At 41.9% G+C, this 19,037-nt stretch overlaps 17 non-coding genes across 17 annotated transcripts; all 17 read right to left on the bottom strand.

Annotated features, from left to right (window-relative positions):
* Window positions 1-248: 248 nt before the first annotated feature.
* trnaw-cca lies at window positions 249-320 on the bottom strand. Its single transcript has one exon. It is a non-coding gene; the product is annotated as a tRNA-Trp (tRNA).
* A 1,084-nt stretch (window positions 321-1,404) lies between these two features.
* On the bottom strand, window positions 1,405-1,476 carry trnaw-cca. Its single transcript has one exon. It is a non-coding gene; the product is annotated as a tRNA-Trp (tRNA).
* A 1,086-nt stretch (window positions 1,477-2,562) lies between these two features.
* Window positions 2,563-2,634, bottom strand: trnaw-cca. Its single transcript has one exon. It is a non-coding gene; the product is annotated as a tRNA-Trp (tRNA).
* Window positions 2,635-3,727: 1,093 nt separating this feature from the next.
* On the bottom strand, window positions 3,728-3,799 carry trnaw-cca. Its single transcript has one exon. It is a non-coding gene; the product is annotated as a tRNA-Trp (tRNA).
* Window positions 3,800-4,885: 1,086 nt separating this feature from the next.
* On the bottom strand, window positions 4,886-4,957 carry trnaw-cca. Its single transcript has one exon. It is a non-coding gene; the product is annotated as a tRNA-Trp (tRNA).
* A 1,091-nt stretch (window positions 4,958-6,048) lies between these two features.
* Window positions 6,049-6,120, bottom strand: trnaw-cca. Its single transcript has one exon. It is a non-coding gene; the product is annotated as a tRNA-Trp (tRNA).
* Window positions 6,121-7,197: 1,077 nt separating this feature from the next.
* Window positions 7,198-7,269, bottom strand: trnaw-cca. The gene has a single exon. It is a non-coding gene; the product is annotated as a tRNA-Trp (tRNA).
* Window positions 7,270-8,360: 1,091 nt separating this feature from the next.
* Window positions 8,361-8,432, bottom strand: trnaw-cca. The gene has a single exon. It is a non-coding gene; the product is annotated as a tRNA-Trp (tRNA).
* Window positions 8,433-9,543: 1,111 nt separating this feature from the next.
* trnaw-cca lies at window positions 9,544-9,615 on the bottom strand. Its single transcript has one exon. It is a non-coding gene; the product is annotated as a tRNA-Trp (tRNA).
* Window positions 9,616-10,706: 1,091 nt separating this feature from the next.
* trnaw-cca lies at window positions 10,707-10,778 on the bottom strand. The gene has a single exon. It is a non-coding gene; the product is annotated as a tRNA-Trp (tRNA).
* Window positions 10,779-11,869: 1,091 nt separating this feature from the next.
* trnaw-cca lies at window positions 11,870-11,941 on the bottom strand. The gene has a single exon. It is a non-coding gene; the product is annotated as a tRNA-Trp (tRNA).
* Window positions 11,942-13,033: 1,092 nt separating this feature from the next.
* Window positions 13,034-13,105, bottom strand: trnaw-cca. The gene has a single exon. It is a non-coding gene; the product is annotated as a tRNA-Trp (tRNA).
* A 1,093-nt stretch (window positions 13,106-14,198) lies between these two features.
* trnaw-cca lies at window positions 14,199-14,270 on the bottom strand. The gene has a single exon. It is a non-coding gene; the product is annotated as a tRNA-Trp (tRNA).
* Window positions 14,271-15,356: 1,086 nt separating this feature from the next.
* On the bottom strand, window positions 15,357-15,428 carry trnaw-cca. Its single transcript has one exon. It is a non-coding gene; the product is annotated as a tRNA-Trp (tRNA).
* Window positions 15,429-16,520: 1,092 nt separating this feature from the next.
* Window positions 16,521-16,592, bottom strand: trnaw-cca. Its single transcript has one exon. It is a non-coding gene; the product is annotated as a tRNA-Trp (tRNA).
* A 1,085-nt stretch (window positions 16,593-17,677) lies between these two features.
* On the bottom strand, window positions 17,678-17,749 carry trnaw-cca. The gene has a single exon. It is a non-coding gene; the product is annotated as a tRNA-Trp (tRNA).
* Window positions 17,750-18,833: 1,084 nt separating this feature from the next.
* trnaw-cca lies at window positions 18,834-18,905 on the bottom strand. The gene has a single exon. It is a non-coding gene; the product is annotated as a tRNA-Trp (tRNA).
* Between the last annotated feature and the right edge of the window lie 132 nt (window positions 18,906-19,037).

Below are 19,037 nucleotides of genomic sequence, written 5' to 3'. Positions count from 1 at the left end.
CAAAAAGACTGTATTGCTTGGTTTAAAAGAGCTGGCTGTGTACATACTAAGGTGGTGGTTGTAGCTTAATTTTAGAAGGTCAATTATTGTAAAAGTGTAGAGCCTACATTGATTTTTTGAATGAATTAAAAACAAATGTTTTATTTCGTTAGGAGGAGCCAGCTACTCCCATTGTTTTTCACAGAACAAGCTTCAGCTCAGACTACTTGAGAAACACATTCGTCATCCACAAAGAGTGATGATTTCTTTGACCCTGACGTGATTTGAACACGCAACCTTCTGATCTGGAGTCAGACGCGCTACCATTGCGCCACAGAGTCTGTGTTGCACATTGTCCAAAAGTGCAGGGTGAACCGTTGTCAAAGACCAAAGATATATCGGGGCTTCAAAGCATGACACAGAAACCGCACGGCGTTGTGGGATACCTGTGCATCCGGAAACTGGCTTCTGCATGTTTATATAGCCTTCATCCACAACGCTGTCTTTGTTTTCTGCTTTTAAAAAGCTGAAACCGTCTCAAAAAGGGGCTTTGTCATAACCTGTACCACTCATTCACATGACCGTTTTGGGAAAAAGAACAGTGGATAGAGATTTGTAAGTTAACCAGCATGGAATCAAAACCGAGGAGCTCGGATCTGTGATCTAACAAATAGATTCCCAATGTACTCTGCATGGCAGCCGTGCGAAGACCAAAGCTCACTTTCCAAACCGTATGCGGATACGTGTGTGTTGACGGCATTTTCAGACTGGTAAGTGTGAATAAAAGCTTGTTGTGCTGTTTCATATGGAGCTTTTAGCAGGCGCTAGCCTAGCAAGTTAGCAATAACCTAGCCAGCTGAGGGCACCGGACAAAGTGAAAGTAATGATGAAAATTCCTTGAGCCCAAGTAAGTCTCTTTTATTTGTGTGATCGAGTAAATAAATTTCCTTTTGCAACAGCTTTGATCAAAGACAAGTTGGAGTACTAGATTTTTTGGTAAACACAGCATCTTTCTCGCAGAGTGACCACACAGTGTTCTAAATTAGATTCGGACATGCTAGCATGGCAGCACAGAGTCTTCATTGAACGTTGTTGGTTCTTGAAGTTGAGATAATGTGGTGTAAAATGTACAGAATCTGTCATAAAAGCAAGAAGTCAGTAAATTTTAAGTGGCCTCAACAAAAAGACTGTGTTGCTTGGTTTAAAAGAGCTGGCTGTGTACATACTAAGGTGGTGGTTGTAGCTTAAGTTTAGAAGGTCAATTATTGTAAAAGTGTAGAGCCTACATTGATTTTTTGAATGATTAAAAACAAATGTTTATTTCGTTTGGAGGAGCCAGCTACTCCCATTGTTTTCACACAGAACAAGCTTCAGCTCAGACTACTTGAGAAACACATCTTCATCCACAAAGAGTGACGATTTCTTTGACCCTGACGTGATTTGAACACGCAACCTTCTGATCTGGAGTCAGACGCGCTACCATTGCGCCACAGAGTCTGTGTTGCACTTGTCCAAAAGTGCAGGGTGAACCGTTGTCAAAGACCAAAGATATATCGGGGCTTCAAAGCATGACACAGAAACCGCACGGCGTTGTGGGATACCTGTGCATCCGGAAACTGGCTTCTGCATGTTTATATAGCCTTCATCCACAACGCTGTCTTTGTTTTCTGCTTTTAAAAAGCTGAAACCGTCTCAAAAAGGGGCTTTGTCATAACCTGTACCACTCATTCACATGACCGTTTTGGGAAAAAGAACAGTGGATAGAGATTTGTAAGTTAACCAGCATGGAATCAAAACCGAGGAGCTCGGATCTGTGATCTAACAAATAGATTCCCAATGTACTCTGCATGGCAGCCGTGCGAAGACCAAAGCTCACTTTCCAAACCGTATGCGGATACGTGTGTGTTGACGGCATTTTCAGACTGGTAAGTGTGAATAAAAGCTTGTTGTGCTGTTTCATATGGAGCTTTTAGCAGGCGCTAGCCTAGCAAGTTAGCAATAACCTAGCCAGCTGAGGGCACCGGACAAAGTGAAAGTAATGATGAAAATTCCTTGAGCCCAAGTAAGTCTCTTTTATTTGTGTGATCGAGTAAATAAATTTCCTTTTGCAACAGCTTTGATCAAAGACAAGTTGGAGTACTAGATTTTTTGGTAAACACAGCATCTTTCTCGCAGAGTGACCACACAGTGTTCTAAATTAGATTCGGACATGCTAGCATGGCAGCACAGAGTCTTCATTGAACGTTGTTGGTTCTTGAAGTTGAGATAATGTTGGTGTAAAATGTACAGAATCTGTCATAAAAGCAAGAAGTCAGTAAATTTTAAGTGGCCTCAACAAAAAGACTGTGTTGCTTGGTTTAAAAGAGCTGGCTGTGTACATACTAAGGTGGTGGTTGTAGCTTAAGTTTAGAAGGTCAATTATTGTAAAAGTGTAGAGCCTACATTGATTTTTTGAATGATTAAAAACAAATGTTTATTTCGTTTGGAGGAGCCAGCTACTCCCATTGCTTTTCACACAGAACAAGCTTCAGCTCAGACTACTTGAGAAACACATCTGTCATCCACAAAGAGTGACGATTTCTTTGACCCTGACGTGATTTGAACACGCAACCTTCTGATCTGGAGTCAGACGCGCTACCATTGCGCCACAGAGTCTGTGTTGCACTTGTCCAAAAGTGCAGGGTGAACCGTTGTCAAAGACCAAAGATATATCGGGGCTTCAAAGCATGACACAGAAACCGCACGGCGTTGTGGGATACCTGTGCATCCGGAAACTGGCTTCTGCATGTTTATATAGCCTTCATCCACAACGCTGTCTTTGTTTTCTGCTTTTAAAAAGCTGAAACCGTCTCAAAAAGGGGCTTTGTCATAACCTGTACCACTCATTCACATGACCGTTTTGGGAAAAAGAACAGTGGATAGAGATTTGTAAGTTAACCAGCATGGAATCAAAACCGAGGAGCTCGGATCTGTGATCTAACAAATAGATTCCCAATGTACTCTGCATGGCAGCCGTGCGAAGACCAAAGCTCACTTTCCAAACCGTATGCGGATACGTGTGTGTTGACGGCATTTTCAGACTGGTAAGTGTGAATAAAAGCTTGTTGTGCTGTTTCATATGGAGCTTTTAGCAGGCGCTAGCCTAGCAAGTTAGCAATAACCTAGCCAGCTGAGGGCACCGGACAAAGTGAAAGTAATGATGAAAATTCCTTGAGCCCAAGTAAGTCTCTTTTATTTGTGTGATCGAGTAAATAAATTTCCTTTTGCAACAGCTTTGATCAAAGACAAGTTGGAGTACTAGATTTTTTGGTAAACACAGCATCTTTCTCGCAGAGTGACCACACAGTGTTCTAAATTAGATTCGGACATGCTAGCATGGCAGCGTTCAATGAAGAGTCTTCATTGAACGTTGTTGGTTCTTGAAGTTGAGATAATGTTGGTGTAAAATGTACAGAATCTGTCATAAAAGCAAAAAGTCAGTAAATTTTAAGTGGCCTCAACAAAAAGACTGTGTTGCTTGGTTTAAAAGAGCTGGCTGTGTACATACTAAGGTGGTGGTTGTAGCTTAAGTTTAGAAGGTCAATTATTGTAAAAGTGTAGAGCCTACATTGATTTTTTGAATGATTAAAAACAAATGTTTATTTCGTTTGGAGGAGCCAGCTACTCCCATTGCTTTTCACACAGAACAAGCTTCAGCTCAGACTACTTGAGAAACACATCTGTCATCCACAAAGAGTGACGATTTCTTTGACCCTGACGTGATTTGAACACGCAACCTTCTGATCTGGAGTCAGACGCGCTACCATTGCGCCACAGAGTCTGTGTTGCACTTGTCCAAAAGTGCAGGGTGAACCGTTGTCAAAGACCAAAGATATATCGGGGCTTCAAAGCATGACACAGAAACCGCACGGCGTTGTGGGATACCTGTGCATCCGGAAACTGGCTTCTGCATGTTTATATAGCCTTCATCCACAACGCTATCTTTGTTTTCTGCTTTTAAAAAGCTGAAACCGTCTCAAAAAGGGGCTTTGTCATAACCTGTACCACTCATTCACATGACCGTTTTGGGAAAAAGAACAGTGGATAGAGATTTGTAAGTTAACCAGCATGGAATCAAAACCGAGGAGCTCGGATCTGTGATCTAACAAATAGATTCCCAATGTACTCTGCATGGCAGCCGTGCGAAGACCAAAGCTCACTTTCCAAACCGTATGCGGATACGTGTGTGTTGACGGCATTTTCAGACTGGTAAGTGTGAATAAAAGCTTGTTGTGCTGTTTCATATGGAGCTTTTAGCAGGCGCTAGCCTAGCAAGTTAGCAATAACCTAGCCAGCTGAGGGCACCGGACAAAGTGAAAGTAATGATGAAAATTCCTTGAGCCCAAGTAAGTCTCTTTTATTTGTGTGATCGAGTAAATAAATTTCCTTTTGCAACAGCTTTGATCAAAGACAAGTTGGAGTACTAGATTTTTTGGTAAACACAGCATCTTTCTCGCAGAGTGACCACACAGTGTTCTAAATTAGATTCGGACATGCTAGCATGGCAGCACAGAGTCTTCATTGAACGTTGTTGGTTCTTGAAGTTGAGATAATGTTGGTGTAAAATGTACAGAATCTGTCATAAAAGCAAGAAGTCAGTAAATTTTAAGTGGCCTCAACAAAAAGACTGTGTTGCTTGGTTTAAAAGAGCTGGCTGTGTACATACTAAGGTGGTGGTTGTAGCTTAAGTTTAGAAGGTCAATTATTGTAAAAGTGTAGAGCCTACATTGATTTTTTGAATGATTAAAAACAAATGTTTATTTCGTTTGGAGGAGCCAGCTACTCCCATTGTTTTCACACAGAACAAGCTTCAGCTCAGACTACTTGAGAAACACATCTGTCATCCACAAAGAGTGACTGATTTCTTTGACCCTGACGTGATTTGAACACGCAACCTTCTGATCTGGAGTCAGACGCGCTACCATTGCGCCACAGAGTCTGTGTTGCACTTGTCCAAAAGTGCAGGGTGAACCGTTGTCAAAGACCAAAGATATATCGGGGCTTCAAAGCATGACACAGAAACCGCACGGCGTTGTGGGATACCTGTGCATCCGGAAACTGGCTTCTGCATGTTTATATAGCCTTCATCCACAACGCTATCTTTGTTTTCTGCTTTTAAAAAGCTGAAACCGTCTCAAAAAGGGGCTTTGTCATAACCTGTACCACTCATTCACATGACCGTTTTGGGAAAAAGAACAGTGGATAGAGATTTGTAAGTTAACCAGCATGGAATCAAAACCGAGGAGCTCGGATCTGTGATCTAACAAATAGATTCCCAATGTACTCTGCATGGCAGCCGTGCGAAGACCAAAGCTCACTTTCCAAACCGTATGCGGATACGTGTGTGTTGACGGCATTTTCAGACTGGTAAGTGTGAATAAAAGCTTGTTGTGCTGTTTCATATGGAGCTTTTAGCAGGCGCTAGCCTAGCAAGTTAGCAATAACCTAGCCAGCTGAGGGCACCGGACAAAGTGAAAGTAATGATGAAAATTCCTTGAGCCCAAGTAAGTCTCTTTTATTTGTGTGATCGAGTAAATAAATTTCCTTTTGCAACAGCTTTGATCAAAGACAAGTTGGAGTACTAGATTTTTTGGTAAACACAGCATCTTTCTCGCAGAGTGACCACACAGTGTTCTAAATTAGATTCGGACATGCTAGCATGGCAGCGTCAATGAAGAGTCTTCATTGAACGTTGTTGGTTCTTGAAGTTGAGATAATGTTGGTGTAAAATGTACAGAATCTGTCATAAAAGCAAAAAGTCAGTAAATTTTAAGTGGCCTCAACAAAAAGACTGTGTTGCTTGGTTTAAAAGAGCTGGCTGTGTACATACTAAGGTGGTGGTTGTAGCTTAAGTTTAGAAGGTCAATTATTGTAAAAGTGTAGAGCCTACATTGATTTTTTGAATGATTAAAAACAAATGTTTATTTCGTTTGGAGGAGCCAGCTACTCCCATTGCTTTTCACACAGAACAAGCTTCAGCTCAGACTACTTGAGAAACACATCGTCATCCACAAAGAGTGACGATTTCTTTGACCCTGACGTGATTTGAACACGCAACCTTCTGATCTGGAGTCAGACGCGCTACCATTGCGCCACAGAGTCTGTGTTGCACTTGTCCAAAAGTGCAGGGTGAACCGTTGTCAAAGACCAAAGATATATCGGGGCTTCAAAGCATGACACAGAAACCGCACGGCGTTGTGGGATACCTGTGCATCCGGAAACTGGCTTCTGCATGTTTATATAGCCTTCATCCACAACGCTATCTTTGTTTTCTGCTTTTAAAAAGCTGAAACCGTCTCAAAAAGGGGCTTTGTCATAACCTGTACCACTCATTCACATGACCGTTTTGGGAAAAAGAACAGTGGATAGAGATTTGTAAGTTAACCAGCATGGAATCAAAACCGAGGAGCTCGGATCTGTGATCTAACAAATAGATTCCCAATGTACTCTGCATGGCAGCCGTGCGAAGACCAAAGCTCACTTTCCAAACCGTATGCGGATACGTGTGTGTTGACGGCATTTTCAGACTGGTAAGTGTGAATAAAAGCTTGTTGTGCTGTTTCATATGGAGCTTTTAGCAGGCGCTAGCCTAGCAAGTTAGCAATAACCTAGCCAGCTGAGGGCACCGGACAAAGTGAAAGTAATGATGAAAATTCCTTGAGCCCAAGTAAGTCTCTTTTATTTGTGTGATCGAGTAAATAAATTTCCTTTTGCAACAGCTTTGATCAAAGACAAGTTGGAGTACTAGATTTTTTGGTAAACACAGCATCTTTCTCGCAGAGTGACCACACAGTGTTCTAAATTAGATTCGGACATGCTAGCATGGCAGCGTTCAATGAAGAGTCTTCATTGAACGTTGTTGGTTCTTGAAGTTGAGATAATGTTGGTGTAAAATGTACAGAATCTGTCATAAAAGCAAAAAGTCAGTAAATTTTAAGTGGCCTCAACAAAAAGACTGTGTTGCTTGGTTTAAAAGAGCTGGCTGTGTACATACTAAGGTGGTGGTTGTAGCTTAAGTTTAGAAGGTCAATTATTGTAAAAGTGTAGAGCCTACATTGATTTTTTGAATGATTATTTTGTTTGGAGGAGCCAGCTACTCCCATTGCTTTCACACAGAACAAGCTTCAGCTCAGACTACTTGAGAAACACATCTTCATCCACAAAGAGTGACGATTTCTTTGACCCTGACGTGATTTGAACACGCAACCTTCTGATCTGGAGTCAGACGCGCTACCATTGCGCCACAGAGTCTGTGTTGCACTTGTCCAAAAGTGCAGGGTGAACCGTTGTCAAAGACCAAAGATATATCGGGGCTTCAAAGCATGACACAGAAACCGCACGGCGTTGTGGGATACCTGTGCATCCGGAAACTGGCTTCTGCATGTTTATATAGCCTTCATCCACAACGCTATCTTTGTTTTCTGCTTTTAAAAAGCTGAAACCGTCTCAAAAAGGGGCTTTGTCATAACCTGTACCACTCATTCACATGACCGTTTTGGGAAAAAGAACAGTGGATAGAGATTTGTAAGTTAACCAGCATGGAACCAAAACCGAGGAGCTCGGATCTGTGATCTAACAAATAGATTCCCAATGTACTCTGCATGGCAGCCGTGCGAAGACCAAAGCTCACTTTCCAAACCGTATGCGGATACGTGTGTGTTGACGGCATTTTCAGACTGGTAAGTGTGAATAAAAGCTTGTTGTGCTGTTTCATATGGAGCTTTTAGCAGGCGCTAGCCTAGCAAGTTAGCAATAACCTAGCCAGCTGAGGGCACCGGACAAAGTGAAAGTAATGATGAAAATTCCTTGAGCCCAAGTAAGTCTCTTTTATTTGTGTGATCGAGTAAATAAATTTCCTTTTGCAACAGCTTTGATCAAAGACAAGTTGGAGTACTAGATTTTTTGGTAAACACAGCATCTTTCTCGCAGAGTGACCACACAGTGTTCTAAATTAGATTCGGACATGCTAGCATGGCAGCGTTCAATGAAGAGTCTTCATTGAACGTTGTTGGTTCTTGAAGTTGAGATAATGTTGGTGTAAAATGTACAGAATCTGTCATAAAAGCAAAAAGTCAGTAAATTTTAAGTGGCCTCAACAAAAAGACTGTGTTGCTTGGTTTAAAAGAGCTGGCTGTGTACATACTAAGGTGGTGGTTGTAGCTTAAGTTTAGAAGGTCAATTATTGTAAAAGTGTAGAGCCTACATTGATTTTTTGAATGATTAAAAACAAATGTTTATTTCGTTTGGAGGAGCCAGCTACTCCCATTGCTTTCACACAGAACAAGCTTCAGCTCAGACTACTTGAGAAACACATCGTCATCCACAAAGAGTGACGATTTCTTTGACCCTGACGTGATTTGAACACGCAACCTTCTGATCTGGAGTCAGACGCGCTACCATTGCGCCACAGAGTCTGTGTTGCACTTGTCCAAAAGTGCAGGGTGAACCGTTGTCAAAGACCAAAGATATATCGGGGCTTCAAAGCATGACACAGAAACCGCACGGCGTTGTGGGATACCTGTGCATCCGGAAACTGGCTTCTGCATGTTTATATAGCCTTCATCCACAACGCTATCTTTGTTTTCTGCTTTTAAAAAGCTGAAACCGTCTCAAAAAGGGGCTTTGTCATAAACCTGTACCACTCATTCACATGACCGTTTTGGGAAAAAGAACAGTGGATAGAGATTTGTAAGTTAACCAGCATGGAATCAAAACCGAGGAGCTCGGATCTGTGATCTAACAAATAGATTCCCAATGTACTCTGCATGGCAGCCGTGCGAAGACCAAAGCTCACTTTCCAAACCGTATGCGGATACGTGTGTGTTGACGGCATTTTCAGACTGGTAAGTGTGAATAAAAGCTTGTTGTGCTGTTTCATATGGAGCTTTTAGCAGGCGCTAGCCTAGCAAGTTAGCAATAACCTAGCCAGCTGAGGGCACCGGACAAAGTGAAAGTTCTGATCTGGAGTCAGACGCGCTACCATTGCGCCACAGAGTCTGTGTTGCACTTGTCCAAAAGTGCAGGGTGAACCGTTGTCAAAGACCAAAGATATTCCATGCTGGTTAACTTACGGACAAGTTGGAGTACTAGATTTTTTGGTAAACACAGCATCTTTCTCGCAGAGTGACCACACAGTGTTCTAAATTAGATTCGGACATGCTAGCATGGCAGCACAGAGTCTTCATTGAACGTTGTTGGTTCTTGAAGTTGAGATAATGGTGTAAAATGTACAGAATCTGTCATAAAAGCAAGAAGTCAGTACATTTTAAGTGGCCTCAACAAAAAGACTGTATTGCTTGGTTTAAAAGAGCTGGCTGTGTACATACTAAGGTGGTGGTTGTAGCTTAAGTTTAGAAGGTCAATTATTGTAAAAGTGTAGAGCCTACATTGATTTTTTGAATGATTAAAAACAAATGTTTATTTCGTTTGGAGGAGCCAGCTACTCCCATTGTTTTCACACAGAACAAGCTTCAGCTCAGACTACTTGAGAAACACATTGTCATCCACAAAGAGTGACGATTTCTTTGACCCTGACGTGATTTGAACACGCAACCTTCTGATCTGGAGTCAGACGCGCTACCATTGCGCCACAGAGTCTGTGTTGCACTTGTCCAAAAGTGCAGGGTGAACCGTTGTCAAAGACCAAAGATATATCGGGGCTTCAAAGCATGACACAGAAACCGCACGGCGTTGTGGGATACCTGTGCATCCGGAAACTGGCTTCTGCATGTTTATATAGCTTTCACCCACAACACTATCTTTGTTTTCTGCTTTTAAAAAGCTGAAACCGTCTCAAAAAGGGGCTTTGTCATAACCTGTACCACTCATTCACATGACCGTTTTGGGAAAAAGAACAGTGGATAGAGATTTGTAAGTTAACCAGCATGGAACCAAAACCGAGGAGCTCGGATCTGTGATCTAACAAATAGATTCCCAATGTACTCTGCATGGCAGCCGTGCGAAGACCAAAGCTCACTTTCCAAACCGTATGCGGATACGTGTGTGTTGACGGCATTTTCAGACTGGTAAGTGTGAATAAAAGCTTGTTGTGCTGTTTCATATGGAGCTTTTAGCAGGCGCTAGCCTAGCAAGTTAGCAATAACCTAGCCAGCTGAGGGCACCGGACAAAGTGAAAGTAATGATGAAAATTCCTTGAGCCCAAGTAAGTCTCTTTTATTTGTGTGATCGAGTAAATAAATTTCCTTTTGCAACAGCTTTGATCAAAGACAAGTTGGAGTACTAGATTTTTTGGTAAACACAGCATCTTTCTCGCAGAGTGACCACACAGTGTTCTAAATTAGATTCGGACATGCTAGCATGGCAGCGTCAATGAAGAGTCTTCATTGAACGTTGTTGGTTCTTGAAGTTGAGATAATGTTGGTGTAAAATGTACAGAATCTGTCATAAAAGCAAGAAGTCAGTAAATTTTAAGTGGCCTCAACAAAAAGACTGTGTTGCTTGGTTTAAAAGAGCTGGCTGTGTACATACTAAGGTGGTGGTTGTAGCTTAAGTTTAGAAGGTCAATTATTGTAAAAGTGTAGAGCCTACATTGATTTTTTGAATGATTAAAAACAAATGTTTATTTCGTTTGGAGGAGCCAGCTACTCCCATTGCTTTTCACACAGAACAAGCTTCAGCTCAGACTACTTGAGAAACACATCGTCATCCACAAAGAGTGACGATTTCTTTGACCCTGACGTGATTTGAACACGCAACCTTCTGATCTGGAGTCAGACGCGCTACCATTGCGCCACAGAGTCTGTGTTGCACTTGTCCAAAAGTGCAGGGTGAACCGTTGTCAAAGACCAAAGATATATCGGGGCTTCAAAGCATGACACAGAAACCGCACGGCGTTGTGGGATACCTGTGCATCCGGAAACTGGCTTCTGCATGTTTATATAGCCTTCATCCACAACGCTATCTTTGTTTTCTGCTTTTAAAAAGCTGAAACCGTCTCAAAAAGGGGCTTTGTCATAACCTGTACCACTCATTCACATGACCGTTTTGGGAAAAAGAACAGTGGATAGAGATTTGTAAGTTAACCAGCATGGAATCAAAACCGAGGAGCTCGGATCTGTGATCTAACAAATAGATTCCCAATGTACTCTGCATGGCAGCCGTGCGAAGACCAAAGCTCACTTTCCAAACCGTATGCGGATACGTGTGTGTTGACGGCATTTTCAGACTGGTAAGTGTGAATAAAAGCTTGTTGTGCTGTTTCATATGGAGCTTTTAGCAGGCGCTAGCCTAGCAAGTTAGCAATAACCTAGCCAGCTGAGGGCACCGGACAAAGTGAAAGTAATGATGAAAATTCCTTGAGCCCAAGTAAGTCTCTTTTATTTGTGTGATCGAGTAAATAAATTTCCTTTTGCAACAGCTTTGATCAAAGACAAGTTGGAGTACTAGATTTTTTGGTAAACACAGCATCTTTCTCGCAGAGTGACCACACAGTGTTCTAAATTAGATTCGGACATGCTAGCATGGCAGCGTTCAATGAAGAGTCTTCATTGAACGTTGTTGGTTCTTGAAGTTGAGATAATGTTGGTGTAAAATGTACAGAATCTGTCATAAAAGCAAAAAGTCAGTAAATTTTAAGTGGCCTCAACAAAAAGACTGTGTTGCTTGGTTTAAAAGAGCTGGCTGTGTACATACTAAGGTGGTGGTTGTAGCTTAAGTTTAGAAGGTCAATTATTGTAAAAGTGTAGAGCCTACATTGATTTTTTGAATGATTAAAAACAAATGTTTATTTCGTTTGAAGGAGCCAGCTACTCCCATTGCTTTCACACAGAACAAGCTTCAGCTCAGACTACTTGAGAAACACATCGTCATCCACAAAGAGTGACGATTTCTTTGACCCTGACGTGATTTGAACACGCAACCTTCTGATCTGGAGTCAGACGCGCTACCATTGCGCCACAGAGTCTGTGTTGCACTTGTCCAAAAGTGCAGGGTGAACCGTTGTCAAAGACCAAAGATATATCGGGGCTTCAAAGCATGACACAGAAACCGCACGGCGTTGTGGGATACCTGTGCATCCGGAAACTGGCTTCTGCATGTTTATATAGCCTTCATCCACAACGCTATCTTTGTTTTCTGCTTTTAAAAAGCTGAAACCGTCTCAAAAAGGGGCTTTGTCATAACCTGTACCACTCATTCACATGACCGTTTTGGGAAAAAGAACAGTGGATAGAGATTTGTAAGTTAACCAGCATGGAATCAAAACCGAGGAGCTCGGATCTGTGATCTAACAAATAGATTCCCAATGTACTCTGCATGGCAGCCGTGCGAAGACCAAAGCTCACTTTCCAAACCGTATGCGGATACGTGTGTGTTGACGGCATTTTCAGACTGGTAAGTGTGAATAAAAGCTTGTTGTGCTGTTTCATATGGAGCTTTTAGCAGGCGCTAGCCTAGCAAGTTAGCAATAACCTAGCCAGCTGAGGGCACCGGACAAAGTGAAAGTAATGATGAAAATTCCTTGAGCCCAAGTAAGTCTCTTTTATTTGTGTGATCGAGTAAATAAATTTCCTTTTGCAACAGCTTTGATCAAAGACAAGTTGGAGTACTAGATTTTTTGGTAAACACAGCATCTTTCTCGCAGAGTGACCACACAGTGTTCTAAATTAGATTCGGACATGCTAGCATGGCAGCGTTCAATGAAGAGTCTTCATTGAACGTTGTTGGTTCTTGAAGTTGAGATAATGTTGGTGTAAAATGTACAGAATCTGTCATAAAAGCAAAAAGTCAGTAAATTTTAAGTGGCCTCAACAAAAAGACTGTGTTGCTTGGTTTAAAAGAGCTGGCTGTGTACATACTAAGGTGGTGGTTGTAGCTTAAGTTTAGAAGGTCAATTATTGTAAAAGTGTAGAGCCTACATTGATTTTTTGAATGATTAAAAACAAATGTTTATTTCGTTTGGAGGAGCCAGCTACTCCCATTGCTTTCACACAGAACAAGCTTCAGCTCAGACTACTTGAGAAACACATCTGTCATCCACAAAGAGTGACGATTTCTTTGACCCTGACGTGATTTGAACACGCAACCTTCTGATCTGGAGTCAGACGCGCTACCATTGCGCCACAGAGTCTGTGTTGCACTTGTCCAAAAGTGCAGGGTGAACCGTTGTCAAAGACCAAAGATATATCGGGGCTTCAAAGCATGACACAGAAACCGCACGGCGTTGTGGGATACCTGTGCATCCGGAAACTGGCTTCTGCATGTTTATATAGCCTTCATCCACAACGCTATCTTTGTTTTCTGCTTTTAAAAAGCTGAAACCGTCTCAAAAAGGGGCTTTGTCATAACCTGTACCACTCATTCACATGACCGTTTTGGGAAAAAGAACAGTGGATAGAGATTTGTAAGTTAACCAGCATGGAATCAAAACCGAGGAGCTCGGATCTGTGATCTAACAAATAGATTCCCAATGTACTCTGCATGGCAGCCGTGCGAAGACCAAAGCTCACTTTCCAAACCGTATGCGGATACGTGTGTGTTGACGGCATTTTCAGACTGGTAAGTGTGAATAAAAGCTTGTTGTGCTGTTTCATATGGAGCTTTTAGCAGGCGCTAGCCTAGCAAGTTAGCAATAACCTAGCCAGCTGAGGGCACCGGACAAAGTGAAAGTAATGATGAAAATTCCTTGAGCCCAAGTAAGTCTCTTTTATTTGTGTGATCGAGTAAATAAATTTCCTTTTGCAACAGCTTTGATCAAAGACAAGTTGGAGTACTAGATTTTTTGGTAAACACAGCATCTTTCTCGCAGAGTGACCACACAGTGTTCTAAATTAGATTCGGACATGCTAGCATGGCAGCGTTCAATGAAGAGTCTTCATTGAACGTTGTTGGTTCTTGAAGTTGAGATAATGTTGGTGTAAAATGTACAGAATCTGTCATAAAAGCAAAAAGTCAGTAAATTTTAAGTGGCCTCAACAAAAAGACTGTGTTGCTTGGTTTAAAAGAGCTGGCTGTGTACATACTAAGGTGGTGGTTGTAGCTTAAGTTTAGAAGGTCAATTATTGTAAAAGTGTAGAGCCTACATTGATTTTTTGAATGATTAAAAACAAATGTTTATTTCGTTTGGAGGAGCCAGCTACTCCCATTGCTTTTCACACAGAACAAGCTTCAGCTCAGACTACTTGAGAAACACATCTGTCATCCACAAAGAGTGACGATTTCTTTGACCCTGACGTGATTTGAACACGCAACCTTCTGATCTGGAGTCAGACGCGCTACCATTGCGCCACAGAGTCTGTGTTGCACTTGTCCAAAAGTGCAGGGTGAACCGTTGTCAAAGACCAAAGATATATCGGGGCTTCAAAGCATGACACAGAAACCGCACGGCGTTGTGGGATACCTGTGCATCCGGAAACTGGCTTCTGCATGTTTATATAGCCTTCATCCACAACGCTAGTCTTTGTTTTCTGCTTTTAAAAAGCTGAAACCGTCTCAAAAAGGGGCTTTGTCATAACCTGTACCACTCATTCACATGACCGTTTTGGGAAAAAGAACAGTGGATAGAGATTTGTAAGTTAACCAGCATGGAATCAAAACCGAGGAGCTCGGATCTGTGATCTAACAAATAGATTCCCAATGTACTCTGCATGGCAGCCGTGCGAAGACCAAAGCTCACTTTCCAAACCGTATGCGGATACGTGTGTGTTGACGGCATTTTCAGACTGGTAAGTGTGAATAAAAGCTTGTTGTGCTGTTTCATATGGAGCTTTTAGCAGGCGCTAGCCTAGCAAGTTAGCAATAACCTAGCCAGCTGAGGGCACCGGACAAAGTGAAAGTAATGATGAAAATTCCTTGAGCCCAAGTAAGTCTCTTTTATTTGTGTGATCGAGTAAATAAATTTCCTTTTGCAACAGCTTTGATCAAAGACAAGTTGGAGTACTAGATTTTTTGGTAAACACAGCATCTTTCTCGCAGAGTGACCACACAGTGTTCTAAATTAGATTCGGACATGCTAGCATGGCAGCACAGAGTCTTCATTGAACGTTGTTGGTTCTTGAAGTTGAGATAATGTTGGTGTAAAATGTACAGAATCTGTCATAAAAGCAAGAAGTCAGTAAATTTTAAGTGGCCTCAACAAAAAGACTGTGTTGCTTGGTTTAAAAGAGCTGGCTGTGTACATACTAAGGTGGTGGTTGTAGCTTAAGTTTAGAAGGTCAATTATTGTAAAAGTGTAGAGCCTACATTGATTTTTTGAATGATTAAAAACAAATGTTTATTTCGTTTGGAGGAGCCAGCTACTCCCATTGCTTTCACACAGAACAAGCTTCAGCTCAGACTACTTGAGAAACACATCTGTCATCCACAAAGAGTGACGATTTCTTTGACCCTGACGTGATTTGAACACGCAACCTTCTGATCTGGAGTCAGACGCGCTACCATTGCGCCACAGAGTCTGTGTTGCACTTGTCCAAAAGTGCAGGGTGAACCGTTGTCAAAGACCAAAGATATATCGGGGCTTCAAAGCATGACACAGAAACCGCACGGCGTTGTGGGATACCTGTGCATCCGGAAACTGGCTTCTGCATGTTTATATAGCCTTCATCCACAACGCTATCTTTGTTTTCTGCTTTTAAAAAGCTGAAACCGTCTCAAAAAGGGGCTTTGTCATAACCTGTACCACTCATTCACATGACCGTTTTGGGAAAAAGAACAGTGGATAGAGATTTGTAAGTTAACCAGCATGGAATCAAAACCGAGGAGCTCGGATCTGTGATCTAACAAATAGATTCCCAATGTACTCTGCATGGCAGCCGTGCGAAGACCAAAGCTCACTTTCCAAACCGTATGCGGATACGTGTGTGTTGACGGCATTTTCAGACTGGTAAGTGTGAATAAAAGCTTGTTGTGCTGTTTCATATGGAGCTTTTAGCAGGCGCTAGCCTAGCAAGTTAGCAATAACCTAGCCAGCTGAGGGCACCGGACAAAGTGAAAGTAATGATGAAAATTCCTTGAGCCCAAGTAAGTCTCTTTTATTTGTGTGATCGAGTAAATAAATTTCCTTTTGCAACAGCTTTGATCAAAGACAAGTTGGAGTACTAGATTTTTTGGTAAACACAGCATCTTTCTCGCAGAGTGACCACACAGTGTTCTAAATTAGATTCGGACATGCTAGCATGGCAGCGTTCAATGAAGAGTCTTCATTGAACGTTGTTGGTTCTTGAAGTTGAGATAATGTTGGTGTAAAATGTACAGAATCTGTCATAAAAGTAAGAAGTCAGTAAATTTTAAGTGGCCTCAACAAAAAGACTGTGTTGCTTGGTTTAAAAGAGCTGGCTGTGTACATACTAAGGTGGTGGTTGTAGCTTAAGTTTAGAAGGTCAATTATTGTAAAAGTGTAGAGCCTACATTGATTTTTTGAATGATTAAAAACAAATGTTTATTTCGTTTGGAGGAGCCAGCTACTCCCATTGCTTTCACACAGAACAAGCTTCAGCTCAGACTACTTGAGAAACACATCTGTCATCCACAAAGAGTGACGATTTCTTTGACCCTGACGTGATTTGAACACGCAACCTTCTGATCTGGAGTCAGACGCGCTACCATTGCGCCACAGAGTCTGTGTTGCACTTGTCCAAAAGTGCAGGGTGAACCGTTGTCAAAGACCAAAGATATATCGGGGCTTCAAAGCATGACACAGAAACCGCACGGCGTTGTGGGATACCTGTGCATCCGGAAACTGGCTTCTGCATGTTTATATAGCCTTCATCCACAACGCTGTCTTTGTTTTCTGCTTTTAAAAAGCTGAAACCGTCTCAAAAAGGGGCTTTGTCATAACCTGTACCACTCATTCACATGACCGTTTTGGGAAAAAGAACAGTGGATAGAGATTTGTAAGTTAACCAGCATGGAATCAAAACCGAGGAGCTCGGATCTGTGATCTAACAAATAGATTCCCAATGTACTCTGCATGGCAGCCGTGCGAAGACCAAAGCTCACTTTCCAAACCGTATGCGGATACGTGTGTGTTGACGGCATTTTCAGACTGGTAAGTGTGAATAAAAGCTTGTTGTGCTGTTTCATATGGAGCTTTTAGCAGGCGCTAGCCTAGCAAGTTAGCAATAACCTAGCCAGCTGAGGGCACCGGACAAAGTGAAAGTAATGATGAAAATTCCTTGAGCCCAAGTAAGTCTCTTTTATTTGTGTGATCGAGTAAATAAATTTCCTTTTGCAACAGCTTTGATCAAAGACAAGTTGGAGTACTAGATTTTTTGGTAAACACAGCATCTTTCTCGCAGAGTGACCACACAGTGTTCTAAATTAGATTCGGACATGCTAGCATGGCAGCACAGAGTCTTCATTGAACGTTGTTGGTTCTTGAAGTTGAGATAATGTTGGTGTAAAATGTACAGAATCTGTCATAAAAGCAAGAAGTCAGTAAATTTTAAGTGGCCTCAACAAAAAGACTGTGTTGCTTGGTTTAAAAGAGCTGGCTGTGTACATACTAAGGTGGTGGTTGTAGCTTAAGTTTAGAAGGTCAATTATTGTAAAAGTGTAGAGCCTACATTGATTTTTTGAATGATTAAAAACAAATGTTTATTTCGTTTGGAGGAGCCAGCTACTCCCATTGCTTTTCACACAGAACAAGCTTCAGCTCAGACTACTTGAGAAACACATCGTCATCCACAAAGAGTGACGATTTCTTTGACCCTGACGTGATTTGAACACGCAACCTTCTGATCTGGAGTCAGACGCGCTACCATTGCGCCACAGAGTCTGTGTTGCACTTGTCCAAAAGTGCAGGGTGAACCGTTGTCAAAGACCAAAGATATATCGGGGCTTCAAAGCATGACACAGAAACCGCACGGCGTTGTGGGATACCTGTGCATCCGGAAACTGGCTTCTGCATGTTTATATAGCCTTCATCCACAACGCTATCTTTGTTTTCTGCTTTTAAAAAGCTGAAACCGTCTCAAAAAGGGGCTTTGTCATAACCTGTACCACTCATTCACATGACCGTTTTGGGAAAAAGAACAGTGGATAGAGATTTGTAAGTTAACCAGCATGGAATCAAAACCGAGGAGCTCGGATCTGTGATCTAACAAATAGATTCCCAATGTACTCTGCATGGCAGCCGTGCGAAGACCAAAGCTCACTTTCCAAACCGTATGCGGATACGTGTGTGTTGACGGCATTTTCAGACTGGTAAGTGTGAATAAAAGCTTGTTGTGCTGTTTCATATGGAGCTTTTAGCAGGCGCTAGCCTAGCAAGTTAGCAATAACCTAGCCAGCTGAGGGCACCGGACAAAGTGAAAGTAATGATGAAAATTCCTTGAGCCCAAGTAAGTCTCTTTTATTTGTGTGATCGAGTAAATAAATTTCCTTTTGCAACAGCTTTGATCAAAGACAAGTTGGAGTACTAGATTTTTTGGTAAACACAGCATCTTTCTCGCAGAGTGACCACACAGTGTTCTAAATTAGATTCGGACATGCTAGCATGGCAGCACAGAGTCTTCATTGAATGTTGTTGGTTCTTGAAGTTGAGATAATGTTGGTGTAAAATGTACAGAATCTGTCATAAAAGCAAGAAGTCAGTAAATTTTAAGTGGCCTCAACAAAAAGACTGTGTTGCTTGGTTTAAAAGAGCTGGCTGTGTACATACTAAGGTGGTGGTTGTAGCTTAAGTTTAGAAGGTCAATTATTGTAAAAGTATAGAGCCTACATTGATTTTTTGAATGATTAAAAACAAATATTTTTTTTGTTTGGAGGAGCCAGCTACTCCCATTGCTTTCACACAGAACAAGCTTCAGCTCAGACTACTTGAGAAACACATCGTCATCCACAAAGAGTGACAATTTCTTTGACCCTGACGTGATTTGAACACGCAACCTTCTGATCTGGAGTCAGACGCGCTACCATTGCGCCACAGAGTCTGTGTTGCACTTGTCCAAAAGTGCAGGGTGAACCGTTGTCAAAGACCAAAGATATATCGGGGCTTCAAAGCATGACACAGAAACCGCACGGCGTTGTGGGATACCTGTGCATCCGGAAACTGGCTTCTGCAT

The sequence above is a fragment of the Fundulus heteroclitus genome, unplaced genomic scaffold (genome assembly GCF_011125445.2).
Source record: "Fundulus heteroclitus isolate FHET01 unplaced genomic scaffold, MU-UCD_Fhet_4.1 scaffold_36, whole genome shotgun sequence".
Classification (NCBI taxonomy): domain Eukaryota; kingdom Metazoa; phylum Chordata; class Actinopteri; order Cyprinodontiformes; family Fundulidae; genus Fundulus; species Fundulus heteroclitus.
Note: the sequence above shows the minus strand (reverse complement) of the source record. Positions and strands in the feature narration are given on the sequence as shown.